General features: G+C 31.8%; 1 long non-coding RNA gene across 1 annotated transcript in view; it reads right to left on the bottom strand.

Annotated features, from left to right (window-relative positions):
• Nucleotides 1–260: 260 nt before the first annotated feature.
• LOC127737694 (uncharacterized) overlaps nt 261–18,952 on the bottom strand; it is a 221,441-nt gene continuing 202,749 nt past the window's right edge. The window contains exon 2 of the long non-coding RNA XR_007999764.1: nt 261–290. This is a non-coding gene — a long non-coding RNA (uncharacterized LOC127737694). The remainder of the gene's footprint in view (nt 291–18,952) is intronic.

The raw sequence follows: 18,952 nt of genomic DNA on the forward strand, positions 1-18,952 counted from the left end.
CAACTCTCCATCCAAGTCAAAATTTATAAAAGGAAACCATTATAGGTCAAAGTACGGTCTTCAACACGGAACCTTGGCTCACACCGAACAGCAAGCTATAAAGGGCCCCAAAAATTACTAGTGTAAAACCATTCAAACGGGAAAACCAATGGTCTAATCTATATAAAAAACGAGAAACGAGAAACACTTATGAACCACATCAACAAACGACAACTACTGAACATCAGATTCCTGACTTAGGACAGGTGCAAACAATTGCAGCGGGTTTAAACGTTTTAATGGTACCAAACCTTCACCCTTATCTGAAACAATAGTGTAACATCACAACATAGAAAGATACACTATAAAATATCAATTGAAATGGCTTAAACCAATCAAAAGACATATTAACACCAGTGAACATACACTGAACAAATAAATTTGATCTATGATACAATGTAAATACATAGTAAGTTTATTACAGTAAGAAAACTAGCACGGGTTCAAACAGAACGATTTTGAAAGCAGAAAAAACTGTGCGCCTTACAATCAGCATGACTTTACCAGATGAAAATACAAATACTAAAAATCCAGGCTAAAAATAAAGCATAGGTACTTTAATTCAGTCACGGACCCGCGACATGAGTGTATTCTAGTTTTATTGTATAAACAGTAATCGTATTTTTGTATTTTCCAGAACAGCAAAATAATATGCTCTAAATACATATATTGGAATTTCTTTGTCATTCATGAACATGTTTGTAATCAAATATTGGTTATCAAGTTTTGCATTTGTCCACATATTTATTTGTATATATGCAGATATTATAAAAAGTAAAATAACAAAAAACCGAACTCCAAGGAAATTCAAACGGAAAGTCCTTTATCAAATTGCAAAATCAAAAGCTCAAACACATCAAACGAATGGAAAACAACTGTCAAATTCCTGATTTGGTACAGGCATTTCCTTATGTAGAAAATGGTGGATTAAACCTGGTTTTATAGCTAGCTAGACCTCTTACTTGTATGAAAGTCGCATAGAATTCCATTATATTGATAACAATGTGTGAGCAAAAAAAACCCAGACATAATAGGTAAAAATGTCAAAAATTGGGGTACAGCAGTCAACATTGTGTTATAAAAGAAGAGAGACCCTGTTTCGAAGATTGATAAGAAAGGTTATCAAATGGATTGGAATAAATATATATTTATAGTTGATAGAAACACCAATTTTGACAGACACGTGAAAGAACGTAAAAGTAATCTAATCAGTAAATTTCAAAAATTTCAGTAAAATATACTTAATTTAATTAGGGATATCATAGTACAGAGTATATAAATATAGTTGTATTCTAATTCGTTACCTCAAACGAACATAAAGTATTTATAAGATAAAAAGAAGCACTTGTTTTATAGGAATATCTCGCTAGCATGTGCAGCTTACTTGATTACTTTATTATAAACAGAATTAAATAATTTGAGTCCCGATGATGTTGCAACACCGCTGCGTGGTACACGAAAGCCTACAAAATAAAAAATCAAAGTGAGAAAAGAAATCATATAATATATATGTATATATATATATATAGGTCTAAGAGATTTACCAAACAAAGTCATAGTATAAATATATATATATCTACTTATGCATGAAATCATTACAAAAATACAAACATTCATTTTTGGGGGGGGGGGGGGGGTACCCTTCATCTAAACTTAACTGCACAGTATACGAGATTCGAATGACAATATTCCTTAAATTACTTATCAGGTAGGCTGTATAAGGATGGAAAGTAAAGGTCAAATCCGGGACAAAAAATACGTAATTACCAATTTAGGTGAATTGCATTTATATATAAATGTATTTATTAAAGTATGTAATTAACTAACAAGTATATAAAGTAAGTCTTATCTTTAAGACACCTTATTCTTAAAGATATTAATATATCAGGGTACCTTGTTCGTGAAAGCTATAGCAATAAGGTAATTGTAACAGCTTTAGACTAATAAATTAATTATCATTGTCAAAAAAAAGAAACACCAATTTTAAGTTATTTTGTTACCCATTGTTTCCCCTCCTAGATAGACTCCACGCCGTACATGTATTTTTCATCATATTTTGATCATCTTGGATTTATAGATTACATTTTAAATGACCTTGTTCGTGAAAGCTATAGCAATAAGGTAATCGTAACTGCTTTAGACTAACAAATTAATTATCATTGTCAAAAAAAAAAGAAACACCAATTTTTTAAGTTATTTTATTGTCCATTGTTTCCTCTCTTAGATATACTCCCCGCCGTACATGTATTTTTCATCATATTTTTTATCATCTTGGATTGATAGATTACATTTTAAATGAAATTTGTCTAGTGCCCAGATATATTAGGTATTGAATAATTTTTTGAAGCACTTTTGGACTTGTTTTGTTTTGACTATGCAGTATTGGTTTTTGTTCATTGTGGAAGGCCGTTTTGGTGACCATTAGTTGTTACATTCTATGTCATTTAGTTTTGTGGAGAGTTGTCTCATTGTCAATCATACCACATCTTCTTTTTTTTATATCTATATTGATTTATGATAATATCATATGATTTGCAATATAAAGTACAAATGTGGCCAATGTTAACTAATGCAGGCTTCGTTATCCAATCCATCCGAGATATCAAGATTACTTTTTTAAATGCCTGTTCAGTAATTTGAATAAAAAAAAAGCAATGTAAGCAATCTTAATTAAAGGAAACACAATTTTAGTTATTGTGTACCAATATTGCAGTGATTTGTTCTTATACAATCCATCCTGGATTACCTAAGTTACTCATTTATGATAACTGCATATATCTTAAATATAAAGTACAAACATGGCAAGTGTTGAAAGATGCAGGCCAAAAGTTTTGGTATAAAAACCCTTCTGAGATATCAAAACTACAGATTTATAATGCCAGTTCAGTATTTTGAATGAAAAGAAAAAAAAGATTGGCACTCTAAATTAAAGCCGACAAAAATTCTATACCAGTATTTATTATTAAGCAATTCATTTTGACTGACCAAATTTACTCGTTTTTGATTACAGCATAGAATCTTTCAAATAGTACATGTATGGCCAATGTTGCATGATGTTGGACAAAACATTTTTTCAAAAAAGCCTTCCTGAGATATCAAGACTTCTGATTTTAATTGCCAGTTCAATATTATAAATTAAAAGGAGAAATGTTGCTTTTATTTGTTAAAGCTGACAAAATGTTTTAGTTATGTTCACCAATATTCGTGTCATTTATTTTATTTGATCCATCTTGAGTTACTAAGTAAATTAACTGATTTTAAACTGCAAATATGGCAAATGTTAACCAATGTGGGCGAAAACGTTTGTCATACTAACCATTCTGAGTAATGAAGACTACAGATTCTTAATGCCTGTTCAGGATTTTTAATAAAAAGAAGAACTCTTAGAAATATTGATTCATGCTGACCAAACAATTTTCGTCGTTGAATATCAATATTACTGTCATTTATTTTAAAACAATTCATTGGGAGCTTCCAAATTTTCTTATTTGTGATAATGGGATATTCTTTGATAAAGAACTTTTCGTTTTGAATTTTCCTTGGAGTTCAGTATTTTTGTTATATTACTTGCTTTCAATATAAAGTACAAATATGACAAGCTTTGATAGATGATGGCACTAATTTTTGTTAAACAAACGATCCTTAGATATCAATAAACTACTTTTTAATGTCGGTTCATTGTTTTGAATCAAGAGGAGAAATATTGGCACTCAAAAGCAAACACAATTTTTAGTAATGGTATATTAATATTGATGTGGCCAAATTTACTTATTTATGATAATGGCTTACAATTTTCAATATAGAGTACACATATGGCCATTGTTGATTGATGCAGGCCAAAACCTTGTTACTTAAAAGAACACTTGCCAATAGAAAATATAAATTGTACAAAAATTAAAGACTTAGTAGGGCAGAGAACTGCTTGAATCCCTAGACTTCTTTATTATAGTAACAACAATTTAACAACAGACATGATATGTTTTATCAATTTTAATAGATATAAGAAGATGTGGTATGAGTGCCAATGAGACAACTCTCCATCCAAGTCAAAATTTATAAAAGTAAACCATTATAGGTCAAAGTACGGTCTTCAACACGGAGCTTTGGTTCACACCGAACAGCAAGCTATAAAGGGCTCCAAAAATTACTAGTGTAAAACCATTCAAACGGAAAAACAATATGTATTAGGTATCCTAAACACAGAAAATTAGAATTAAAAACCAATTGTTCAGAGAAGAGTTGAAGGTCTTTCCACCCTAACATTCGATGATAAAGGATTAGATTAAACAACGTTGTAAGAAGATGTCACTTCAGGTTCATATAATTGGTGACTTCAGACTGATTCTAAAAATATAAGGTTTCTAGGTATTTTTCATTAAATTTGTGTGATAATGACTACTTCCGGTTAAAATTATGTCACCTCCCGTTGACTTTTTTGAAGATTAATGTCTACCAACCTAATGCAAAAGACCTAATGGTTTTATAATGAACCAGTATGATTTTTTTAGCAAAGGTCAAAATCAAGAACGTCAAATTGACCTTTGATCTTTAGCTCAATTTCAAAGTCATAGGTCAGTGATCTCATATCGAAAAGCCCTAGGTCATTCACTGGTATGGTTGAGGAGTTTCACTGATTTCAAATATATAAAAGGAGAAAACTCATATAAAGGGTCACCAAAACACTTCGACTCAAATGCGTTGAACTTGCTCAATTTCGTAAACAATTATTTGGCAAAAGCATCTTATCCTTATCTGTTACGGTTTCTTTGTAATAAAGATAATAAGCAAAGTTCGAAATTAAGAACATGGCCTTGACCTTTGACCGTGACCTCAATTTCCTTTAAATGGACCAAGGACTTCATATCAAAAGACGTTAGGTGTCTAAGACTTATTATGTATGAATTTATCAACATATCTCCTGTGTTAAATTTGAAAAGGGAAATAACTCCCATAAGAAGTCATTGGATCACTTCTATGAAACTTCACCAAATCATTCTAAAGAGTATACCAACAATTTGGAAAAATATTTTTGTCGATATCATTTAAGGTTACAGAGAAATAAATATAACAAGAAAAAGGGGTCGCGGGGAGATAACTCCTATAAGAAAAAGTGTTTAGTCACGCAGGGTGAATGATGAAATCGTTATCACTGTACAATATCATGGGGCAAAAATCCTTTCGATATGTCAAGTTACAAAAAAACATCTCAGACTGCTAAAGAAATATGAAAAAAAAAATAATTAAAAACCAATTGTTCAGAGAACAATTGAAGGTCTTTCCACCTCAACTTCGATAATAAAGAATTAAATTTAAAAAAACGGTGTAACAGTTGGGTTAGAAGATGACACTTCTGGTTCATATGATTTGTTACTTCAAACTGATTCTAAAAATATAAGATTTCTAGGTACTTTGTCATTAAATTAGTATGAAATAGGCTACTTCCGGTTAAAATAATGTCACTTCCGGTTGACCTTTTTAAAAGTAATACGTCTACCAACTTATGTAAAAGACCTAATGGTTTTATAATGAACCGGTATGAAATTTTAGCAAAGGTCAAAATCTAGAACGTCAAATTGACCTTTGACTTTGACCTCAATTTTAAGGTCATGGGTCAGTGATCTCAAATCAAAAGATCGCAGATCATTCACTTGTATGGTTGTGGAGTTATACTGATTATAAATACATAAGGGAAGAAAACTCCTATGAAGGTTCACCAAAACACTTTGACTTAAACGGGTTGAAGTTGCTCCTTATCGTAAACAATTATTTGGCAAAAGCCTCTTATCATTAACTGTTACGGTTTCTTTACAATAAAGGTAACAAGCACAGTTCAAAATTAAAAAAATGACCTTGACCTTTGACCTTGACATCATTTTCCTCCTAATGGACCAAGTACTTTATATCAAAAGACTTTAGGTCTATATGATATATCGTATATGAATTAATTCAAGAAATCACCTATGTTAATTTGAAAAGAGAAATAACTCCCATAAGATGTCATTGGATCACTTCGGTTTAATTAACCAATCATCCTTAAGACTATACGAACATTGGAAAAGAAGTTTGTCGATATTTTTTACGGTTTCAGAGAAATAAAGATAACAAGAAGTACGGGGGGAGATAACTCCTATAAGAATAAGTGTTCGGTTATGCAGGGTGAATGGGGAAGCTCTAATCACCGTACGATATCAAAGAAAAATTAAAAAAGAAAATAATTAAAAACCAATTGTTCAGAGAACAATTGAAGGTCTTTCCACCTCAACTTCGATAATAAAGAATTAAATTTAAAAAAACGGTGTAACAGTTGGGTTAGAAGATGACATTTCTGGTTCATATGATTTGTTACTTCAAACTGATTCTAAAAATATAAGATTTCTAGGTACTTTGTCATTAAATTAGTATGAAATAGGCTACTTCCGGTTAAAATAATGTCACTTCCGGTTGACCTTTTTAAAAGTAATACGTCTACCAACTTATGTAAAAGACCTAATGGTTTTATAATGAACCGGTATGAAATTTTAGCAAAGGTCAAAATCTACAACGTCAAATTGACCTTTGACCTTGACCTCAATTTTAAGGTCATAGGTCAGTGATCTCAAATCAAAAGATCGCAGATCATTCACTTGTATGGTTGTGGAGTTATACTGATTATAAATACATAAGGGAAGAAAACTCCTATGAAGGGTCACCAAAACACTTTGACTTAAACGGATTGAAGTTGCTCCTTGTCGTAAACAATTATTTGGCAAAAGCCTCTTATCATTAACTGTTACGGTTTCTTTACAATAAAGGTAACAAGCACAGTTCAAAATTAAAAAAAATGACCTTGACCTTTGACCTTGACATCATTTTCCTCCTAATGGACCAAGTACTTTATATCAAAAGACTTTAGGTCTATATGATATATCGTATATGAATTAATTCAAGAAATCACCTATGTTAATTTGAAAAGAGAAATAACTCCCATAAGATGTCATTGGATCACTTCGGTTTAATTAACCAATCATCCTTAAGACTATACGAACATTAGAAAAGAAGTTTGTCGATATTTTTTACGTTTTCAGAGAAATAAAGATAACAAGAAGTACGGGGGGAGATAACTCCTATAAGAATAAGTGTTCGGTTATGCAGGGTGAATGGGGAAGCTCTAATCACCGTACGATATCATGGGCCAAACATCCTTTCAATATGTCTTGAAACAAAAAACAAAAAACATCTCAGACGGCAGAAGAAAAAACATCAGAACAAAAGCAAAAGGCCTTTCCACGAAAAGCGGAAATACCTTATTAAAAAACCAAGAGAACAACTGAAGGACTTTTCACCCAAATAGACATATCTAGACAGGAAAATATATAATTTTGATTTAAGATGTCGATTCTGGTGTCAGATAATAGCTTAATTTATGATGATTCCAAAAATATATGGTTTTTATATACTTTTGATAAAAATAAGTGAGATAACTAGGTAATTCCAGTTAACAAAATGCTAATTCCGGTTGTATTTGAACCTTACTTCACAATGATTCCAAAAATATAAAGTGACCTAAATTTCAAGGTCATACAACAAGGCCCTCAATTAATTTCAAAAATATAAAGTGACCTAAATTTCAAGGTCATACAACAAGGCCCTCAATTGTTCTATATCCTTTTACATTATATAAGTTCAAAAAAGCTACTTCCGGTTTGCATAAGGTCACTTTCAAGGTCATATAGCTAACAAGATAATGCAAAATTGTCCCATGGCTTTATTATGTATAAATATGAAATTAAAGCAAAGGTCAAAATCTAAAACGTCAAGTTTACCTTTGATCTAGACCTCAATTTCAAGGTCATCAAGCAAAGACCTCATATAAAAAGACCTTGGTTTCTACTATGTATTGTTAATAAGTTATATTACCATTCATCTAATTTTTAATATTCCAGGGGAGAAAACTCCTTATAAATGTTACCGCACTGCTTCAAAGAAAACATTTCCTATTACGACATATCACAGCTAACAATTTAGGGAAACCTTTTGTTGATACATTACAGTTGCTAAGCAAAAGCATGCACAAGCAAAAGCAAAAACTTTAAACATGACCTTGACCTCATTTTCTTTTTGTGGACCCAGGACGGACCTCAAACTTCGAATATCCAGGTCGCTTCGGTCAAAATTATTCTTAAGATCCTGAGGTAATAACGAGCAAATTGATGAAATAATTTTGTCGTAATCTTTTACGGTTGCGAAGGAGTAGTTAACACAAGAAAAACAGTGTTCTGAGAGATAATTCTTACAAAGAAATGTGTTCCTTTACGCGGTGTCAGTTTTAAAAGCGTATAAACTGTTCGATATCATATATTAAATATCTAAGCGACATGTTGCGAAACAACCAAACAGCGGAAGAAAAAAATTGGCGGAAAAAAAAATAATCAGAACAAAAGCAATAGGTCTTTCCACGAAAAAGTGGAAATACCTAATAATCAAAACAAAAGCGACAGGTCTTTCCACGGGAAAGTGGAAAGACCTTATAATCAGAACAAAAGCAAAAGGTCTTTCCACGAAAAGTGGAAAGACCTAATTAGTTAAGCTTTGTTTATTATTACGTTCTTAAATGAATTAATTCATGATTGTCTATTGAACCTGTGTATATCTCCTGTCTATGTTTTATATCATTCATTAAAAGAATTGAATATTAAGCATAAACTGTTTATAACTATTATGTGCCTGTGTAAGAAATTCTAAGAAAATCTAAGAAATCTAAAAAATACTTTGTTAAGTAAACAATCCTAAGATATCAAGAATTCTGATTTAAAATCGTGGTTAGATATTTTGAATAAAAATTATAAATGTTGACAGTCTCAACTAAAGACAAAACTATTGAGTATTTGTATACTAATATTGTTGTCATTAAAACAGTCCATTTTAATTTACTCATTTATGAAACAGTCATATAATTTTCAATATAAAGTACAAATAAAGTTAGTGTTAATTGATGTAGGCAAGCTTTTTTGCTATACAAACCATCCTGTTATTTCAAGATTACTGATTTTTATACGTCCGTTTACGGGACGTCTTATGGTATACCGTTGTCCTTCCGTCCGTCTGTCCTTCTGTCCGTCCTTCTGTCCGTCTGTCCATCTATCGTCAACATGTCGGACAATAACTCAAAAACGCTTTAACCAATTTGCATGAAACTTCGGTGAAGGGTTAATATCTATTGACGTGAGCTTCCTTTCGATTTTTATAAGTTTTAGAATTTACATTTCCGAGTTATAGGGTTTTATTCATTAAAAAAGGGGGATTTTTCAATTTTTGGACAATAACTCAAAAACACTAGCAAATTTGCATGAAACTTTTGTGAATTGTTTATATCTATTGACGTGAGTTCCCTTCCGATTTTTATAAATTTTAGATTTTACGTTTCCGAGTTATGGTATTTTATTCATAAAAAAGGGGGGATTTTCCAGTTTTCGGACAATAACTCAAAAGCGCTTTGATCAGTTTTCAGGAAACTTTGGTGACTGATTCATATCTATTAAAATAACCTCCTTTTTTTTTTTTTTCTTATATGACATTGGGGATTTATGGAACTTTATTCTTTGAAAAAGCAACGGGCTTATCATGCGCTCATGGCGCAGCTCTTTATAAGCATAGGTTCAGTATTTAGAATAAAATGAAGAAATATTGCCACCCTTAGTCAAAATGTTTAGTTATGCATACCAATGTTGGTGTCATTTATTGTCTTGCTTCTGTGAACTTGAAAAAGCAAAACTCAGGCCTGTGGTTTTATGCGTCAGCGTCAGCTATGTATTAGTTTGTGATTCGGTCGGCTTTAGAGGAACCATTAGTGGTAGGTCAATGATATTTGGTATGCAGTTGTATTTGCATTAGCACATATCATTTTTTTGGAGATTATTTGAAACCGCCTATTCGATCATGGCTTATTGATATGAAACCTTTGCATAGTTTACATGTTGAAGTCTGTGATTAGTTCAATCTAAGATGAACCAATAATGATAAGTCAATGATATTTGGTATACTGTTGTATAAGCATTAGCATTCCAATTTTTCTGCACCTTCGGTCATGTTTCATTGACTTTGAATGTTTTGCTTAGTTTACATGTTAAAATTTAACACTTTACTATCAAAATGACATACATGCGAGACACATCTCTGTGTAAACAGTTTATATTTATAGAAAGCATCATGAGTTACCAAAAGAGTAGGTTTGCATAGGGTAAAATTTGGACATAAGATTTTAATTATTTTTCATACCTGTCAAAATACTTCAAATCCACATAGAAATAGTGATATTTCTATGAATATAAAATAGCTTCTTTTGGCACCTCGCTTCATAAGTTACAAAGTTTTGACTCGTTAGCAAGGCCTTATGTGAGTTGTAACTTCAGTTTATGCCCAGAGTTTCTGTTGTGTCCAAGGTTTTCCTCAAGTTTGTATATCCAAAATATGCACATAATCATCGAATTTGACAAAAGTGAACCTGTCCTTTACTGAGTTATAATCCCAGCATATTATTGTAACTGTAAAGTATATATATATATCCAGTGTTAATTGATGCAGGCAATGTATTTTTACTTATAAAACCCATCTCGAGATACCAAAACTACTAATTTCTTATTCAGGCTCAGACTTTTTGGTCCTTTTTGGTTTATAGCTCTTCATATTTTTAATAAGCTTGGTTGGAATAATACCAAGCTTTTGAGATTGTCTGTACCAGAAAGCTTCATAATTACATTTATGTAAATTTTTATGCATATCTTATTTTTAAACTATTTTGACAGTTTTACTTTGAAGTTGTCGGTCATTTGAATGAACCAGAGTTTATAGATCCAACCCCACCACATAAACAACATTATGAAATTTACAGTGGAGCAGCATTTACCGTGAATATTTTTGCTAAACCCACAGATAATAGCAGGTAAGAAAATGTAAACATTACGTTATTAGAAACTTTACAAAATTGATGGAAATTGGTGAACATAAGTATGATAAAACTCGTTTTTTATTTTGAAAATTTTCCGCTTTGTCATTTCAGAGAATATTGTGGTTGATTATTTAGTTGGTATATACTTGCATGTTCTCATGAAAGAGCAGCATTTTCCGTGACATCAAAACTACATTTCTTGTGAAACATGGATCAAATCAAATGTTTTCTAACTGGCCGTTTTTTCCATATTTTTACCCAATAATTCCATTGATATTAACCCATACCTTTTTCTATACAGTATATCACATCCTTTTTAAAGCGTAGCAAATTTTATGTGTTTGGATTGTTTTCATTCGTTTTTCAAAATATTCACGCACCAGTGAATTTTGTTCCTTATCGGCATACACCAAATTACGGATCATATAAATTTGCTGGTGCTTGAATGAATTATAATTCCTTATGAGCAAAGGAAAGACATGTGCTCTGTTTAAAATCTAATCCGCTATTAACCGGTCCATGTGATTCAGTGATAGTAAATACATATTTCACGATATCGTGCATGTCACTGGTTTGATTTCGCAGCATAGAATTATGATAAAAAGAAAAAAATATATAACCTCCCAGTTGATATGATATTCCAGGGCCTGTATTTCCTATCATGATTTCCTTGATTGAGAGTTGCTAACAAGGAAGCTATTAAACCAAGAGTTCCATGTGGTGAAGTTGAAATCATCCCTTCGTAAATTTTATGGACGCCATCACGAGTTGGTTGACCGTTTTGGAATATCTGTTTCACAGATGGCAATCATATGTTACAATTGTCGTAACTATAATCCCGTCCCCTTTTCCCCGAATGTGACCTACTGAATTAGATTTATCACCAGGTTTATACTAACTTGAGCAACACGACGGCAGATATCTGCTTACCCTTCCGAAGCACCTAAAATCACCCCCAGTTTCTGGTGGGTTTCGTGTTGGTCAGTCTTTAGTTTTTTATGTTATGTTTTGTGTACTGTTGTTTGTCTGTTGGTCTTTTTCTTTTTAGCTCATTGGGGCCCGAAGTTCCCCATGTGAGCTTATGCCATCACTTGGCGTCCGTCGTCTGTCGTCGTCTGTCGTCGTAAACTATTTCAAAAATCTTCTCCTCTGAAACTACTGGGCCAAATACCTTCAAATTTTAACTAAATGTTTCTTAGGGTATCTAGTTTATAAATTGTATCCGAAATTTTGATCCATCGACAAACATGGCCACCATGGCTAAAAATAGAACAAAGGGTCAAATGCAGTTTTTGGCTTATATCTCAAAAACTAAAGCTTTTAGAGCAAATCTGACAAGGTAAAATTGTTCAATTGGTCAAGATCTATCAGCTCTGAAATTTTCAGACGAATCGAACAACCCATTGTTGGGTTGCTGCCACCGAATTGGTAGTTTTAACAAAATTTTGCAGTTTTTTGTTATTATTTTGAATATTATTATAGATATATATAAACTGTAAGCAGCAATAATGTTCAGCAAAGTAAGATCCACAAAAAAGTTAATATGACCATAATTGTCAATTGACCTCTTAAGGAGTTATTGCCCTTTAAAGACAATTTTACACAATTTGTTCAAGTTTGCTAACATTCAAAAATCTTCTCCTCTGAAATACAGGTGAGCGATTCAGGCTCTTGAGAGCCTCTTGTTTAGATATAAGAAGATGTGGTATGAGTGCCAATGAGACAACTAGCCATGACGTTGTCAGTTATTTTCGACTTATGAGTTTGAATGTCGCTTGGGTATCTTTCGCCTCTCTCTTAACAATTGAAATTGAATTTATGTGTACAAATAATGATTATGATGTCAGAGAAATATTTCATACTGACATTTTTTTTTAATTCTGGGAACAAATTAAGACTTGTAACGGGTGAGTTTGAACATCAACAGAAAACAGGCATATTAATGTTTGAATGGTATGATTGTTTATTATAATCACACAAGTAAGTTAGCAAAGAAAATTCTAAGTAACGGAGAAAATATACCAGAATTATTTAGTATTTAGGTTAAATGAGAAACAAATTATTTCATTTTAAACTCTCTGGCTACTAAAAATGTGCATAAGAATATGTATAAATCTTAGAAATATAATTTATTTATTAGTTGTCATTGGCTTTGAACTAGCTGTCAGTAACTGCGAGTACTCTCAGATCTGTATTTAGTGTCCTTTTTGTTGTTAGGGATGAGGGATGGATAAATACCCTGCCACGTTCAGTCTGTGTTTCTGTTTGATTGTTCTACTTTGTATCGATCTGATGAGTTAAGCCTTTTTCAACTGATTTTTATAGTTTGTTCTTATGTTGTGCTGTTTCACTACTGTCCCAGGTGAAGGGAGGGTTGAGCGCTAACACACATGTTTAACCCCGCCACATTCTTTATGTGCCTAGTCCAAGTCAGGAGCCTGTAGTTCAGTGGTTGTCGTTGGTTCATTTCGTTTATATTTAATTTTTGTAAATTGTTTTGTTATAGATTAGGCCGTTAGTTTTCTCAATTGAATTGTTTCATATTTTTATGTCAGTGCCTTTTATAGCCGACTATACGGTATGGGGTTTTCTCATTGTTGAAGGCCGTACGGTTGCCTATAATTGCTTACATCTACTTCATTTGAACTTTGGTAGATAGTTGTCTCATTGGCAATCATACCTCATCTCCTTATTTTTATATAAAGTTTCTGACAATGAAGATAAACTCCCAACTAAATAAGCAACCGATTATAATCGATGGTTGGTTGTCACCAGCTAATAACTGATATAATCGGCAAGATATGTCATCGGATTAAACAACACCACTCTTAAAATAATTATGCCAATAATTTTATTTAGTGTGATATCAAGATAGAGATATTTTGTATGAAATCCATGTATGATGTATGATCATATTTTAAAGTCTGTATAGAAACACGATATACATGAAATACATACCGTTTGTACATTTGAATTTTAAAAGCATGGTTTTTTTCAGTATTACAGAGATTGACCAATTCTTGATAACAAGACGTAATGAAATACATGTTAATAAAAGTCCTGTGACCAAAAGACCAGAGTTAGGTTCAAGAGTACAGTCCATCACCGTGAAATGGACCCCTAAACAAACTGAAACCGGAAAACATCTCGTGTGCTCATATGTTGTAGATACATTAGGGTATGATTAAATCAAACAGTATATGTAAGCCTTTAAGCTTATAAATTAGTAAGCAATGATCACAGCAATGGAATGTTACATTTTTGTCTACCCGGGTGAAAGGGTTATATGAACTGTCTTCATGTGGTATTTTACATCACTGTTTAAAAAAAATAAAGTTATCTTCAAAACATATGTTTTACCAGTTGGTTATGTTTTAACCAAAAAAGAAGTAACAAATAGATTTTCAACGATATAGTTGAAAAAAAATGAATGTATCAATGTTAGCTGAAATAATTCATACCACTAGATTAATGAAGGCTTTTTTGACAGTTGGTTAAATCCACTTTTCAATCAAAAGTGAACCCAAATTAATTTGAAATTATTAACCTGAACAGAATTTTATATATATATATATATTAAGACAGTATCACAAATATGGAATTTGCCTCCAAACAGAACAAAGATTTGTATCTTATAATGTTGAGGTCTTCATCAAAATACTGAATTAACCAGACAAAAATCCATCAAACAAATCCCAAATTTATTTGAATCCAACAAATTTAATATTGCCCAATCACATCAATTTATAAATTTCACATTTAATACGTTTAATTTATTTACTAATAAATATGTTAAGTATTATTGATGTATTCATCTTTGATATTGTAGTAATGACTCGCCGCTTCGATGTTTTTCCATCATTGTGAAAGGTAATTCAGTTACATATTCATAATTATTTTCTAATGAACCATCATTGATTTCAGTCTATGAATTGTAAAATTTTCCATAAATAAAACTTAAGACTGCATAAAATTATTCCTACCTAACAGATATTCTGTCTGTCTTTTTTCAAATGACTATGACTTTTCGCCCATTTTCCAAGCAATTTCATAAAATGATGATAAAATAAAGCAGCTTGGCATTATCATAAAGTTAGCGAAGTAGTTCGGTGCATTTCCCGTTTAGTCAAGATATTGTAACCAAAATTGGTTTTAAAATGACATCAACCAAATTAAGTGCCTAGATGAGGTGACAGGTGTAGCATCATTTATCAGAAAATTGATTTTTGGTAGAGATAATCTACAAAATTGCGATAAACATATATAAAAGACCATGCATCTTTCGTTAAAAACCTGGTAGTTTTTTTTAGACAAGACATAAAGCATAGAAGAACGAGCAAGTTCAATATCTCAATTATTCTTTTTTTCAAATTAGCAATAAAAGAAAAATGCAATCAATCCGTACCGAGGAAACGTGTAGAACTTTTAATTTAATATTAACATCTCCTTTTGACTTTGGGAACGCATTACTGTACTTGACAAACACAAATATCTACAGCATGTTCAAAATACAGCTGCTAGACTGATCGCCTGAAATAGTAATATAAAACACCTATTATCATATAACAGCATTGGCTGCCAGGACAATGTTAATTCAAACTGTTGCTGCTCACATTTAAAGCCATACACAATCTTGCTCCTGTATACCTAAAATAGTTATTTTTGTTAGCGATATGGTTCACGACTTAAGTGGAATGACAATTTAACAAAGCGGCAGCAACTGTTTTATATCAGGGGGTTACTCAGATAAGGCACCTTAGCTTTATAAAGTAAGGTAAAGTAAATTTCTAAATTCTATCGTTTAGTTTTCTTTCCTTTCACAAAAAGTACTTTTTCCATGTACACAATGTATAACCCTTTACAAAATTTTACAATTTTGTACAACATGTATCCCTATTACCCATACTTTGTTTTTTTATATTTTTTTGAAAATATCATGATATAAATCACATTTTGGCAAAGTAGGAACGTTTAATTTGTTTTATTTACCTTAGCACGACAATGCTCAAAACCGTAGGCCATTTCACTTGATCAAAATGACCATTGTTCTACAAAAAATGAGGTCAGTTATAGTTATTGCAAAGAGGTTGCAGACTCAATGGAGCCTTTAATTTCTATGATTTTGTCTTTATATACAAATACCATTTCAGATATGCCACTGAAACCAGTCTTTTCTTTGAAAGTGAGTACAATAATTTGTTTTTGTTTCCGTTTAAGTGTAACTGTGCACATTTCAATTATTGTAGCAATGATATTATATTGTTGATCGGTATATGTAAGTAATACACTGTAATGTTGATAATACGTATTATGCGGATCATTTACATACATTCCTAAAGTCTGTTTATCTATCATCAAATCAACAAAATGCACAAAAGGCTTTACCTGACCTGACTCCTGCCAGTAACCAGGATATCTCTGATGGAATTAGTTTGAGGTCATGACACTTTTGCTTCATTAGACTCTGGTGAATAATTGTCACATTGGCAATCGCACCACGTCTCCTTATTTAATAAACTTTAATCTGTAACTCGACTTTAATAGTCTTAAATAGTGTTATTTACTTTTTCATGGAGAGTTGCTAGAGGGTTTGGAAGCTATGGATGTGAGAATATGATTGTGTAAGCTTAGAAATGACTAATGTTAGTTGAAATGGTGCCAAACAAATAAACTCATCAAAGATACCAGGATTCAAAAATTTGTACGCCAGACGCACGTTTCATCTACAAAAGACTCATATGTGACGCTCGAATCATTTTTAAAAAAAGGCTAAAAAAAAGTACGAAGTTGAAGAGCATTGATGACCCAAAATTCCTCAAAGTTTTGCCAAATACAGCTAAGGTAATCTATTCCTGGGGTAGAAAAGCCAAAGTATTTCGAAAAATTCAAACAGTTAATTCATAATCATGACCATATCAATGAAATGACTGACAAACCTGAGATATATAGATTGTATCAATGGTTGAATGATTGGATTATATTGAATAGTTTTAGATCTATTACAATTGCTTTATTTATAGAACGTATACAGACTACCAGATAGTGAAGCAAGTTGGATGAATAGTCTATAAAGTGTTATTCAAGGTCAAACTTGAAATAAACATACACAATTATCATTTTATTGTATTTTAATCAGGGAAAACCATACTTCTTACATTTCCCTGGTGATAAAGACATCGTATGCCAGGTTGATTCTGTGTGTAAATTTCCAGTGTATGCAACAACAGATACTCTTGGGTAAGATATATAGAATCACTGACAGAAGTGTACATTATCTGGTAAATATTTTCCTTTAATCTTTGGAATGCACATGATATTGTACATTTTGTAAGTGCCATGTTTCCAGGTTAAACATAACAACTTTAATAAAGTGTTTTAAAAATAGTAAAAACAAAATGTATCCATAAGGATGATGTAAAAATATTTTTTTATTAGTTTACTTTGATCTTTTTATTCTCAATGATTGTATAAACTTCAGTGCTTTCATAGGAGCATACTCGCCTTGAGTATGGGAGAATGTTGGATTGATCCATGGACAGGTGAAACAAAAGACCTACAAACTGGTATTTGCTGATTTTCTAATACACTCATGGCATTTAGGCGCAAGCTCAATATTGAAATAATTTGCATGAGTAAGGTGACATTTCTTCATGCAGACTTTCATTATGAACTAGAATGTTCAATTCTGACTTCTTGTGTCAGTCGAGAACAAAACATGATTCATATTTATATCACATCTAAATATTTTCATCCTGCATATGTATTTTATATTTCCTCATGGACATTTAAACCATCCATTTATTCATCCACCTTCGACAAGTGACTGTACTGAACTATATGTCTTTTGGTTATTAGTGCCATTGACTGTTGCTATCTCATTCATGTATACCCAAGTTGTTTTAATTCATGAATGCATCATTTTCTTGAATCTCGTCCAGTATTGTTGATGGTGCAGATGGGACCTAAAATAGTATTCATGGTGTTATGGAAGTCTGCACACAACATACAATTATTCTTTTTATCAGAAAGACATCTTCCAGTATTTTTAAATGTCATAAAAGATATAGTTCTAATTATTCGTTTTGTTAACTCACTTGGCCCAATATGAGTGTCCTTTATTTTGAAAAGTGATAGCGAAAAGCTGACATGGTAAAAAATCCACATTTTGTATATTTTTATCCAATTGTCCTGATAGGTGTTATTGCCCTTAAAAGATTATTTCTAACTATATTTTAATATGTTTTTCCTATTATATTGAAAACAGATAGAACAAAATTATTTTGTCAAAAATTATCAACAAATCCAGATCAATTAACATGTTCATTAAATGGCAGACATCATCAGTTGACTCCTTAATGGAGTTATTGCCCAAAACAATTTTTCACCCATTATCGTGACAACAATAATATATAGAGGTAGAATTTCAAGAGCTAAAAGATCAGTAATACAGATCTTTTAATAAGTAAACATAGCTGCAATTGTTAAATAAAGGCAACAGTAGTATACCGCTGTTCGAAATTCATAAATCGATTGAGAAAAAAACAAATCCGGGTTACAAACTAAAACTGAGGGAAACACATCAAATATAAGAGGAGAACTACGACACAACAAAAACACAACATTAAAATGTAACACACACAGAAACGAACTATAATATAACAATGGCCATTTTCCTGACTTGGTACAGGACATTTTAAGAAAAAAATGGTGGGTTGAACCTGGTTTTGTGGCTAGCCAAACCTTCCGCTTTTATGGCAATGTTAAATATAACATTAAAATGACAACATTACATGACAGGACTACAATATAAATAAATGGGAGAACATATAGGACAGAGAAACATACGAATTATAGTTAACAAAAGGTACCAGGTTTAAAATTTAATACGCAAGACGCGCGTTTCGTCCGCACAAGACTAACCAGTGACGCTCAGATCAAAAAAGTATGAAAGCCAAAACAACTTTGTATGGGAATTGTTGCCAATTTATC

The sequence above is a fragment of the Mytilus californianus genome, unplaced genomic scaffold, assembly GCF_021869535.1.
Source record: "Mytilus californianus isolate M0D057914Y unplaced genomic scaffold, xbMytCali1.0.p SCAF_4, whole genome shotgun sequence".
Lineage (NCBI taxonomy): Eukaryota > Metazoa > Mollusca > Bivalvia > Mytilida > Mytilidae > Mytilus > Mytilus californianus.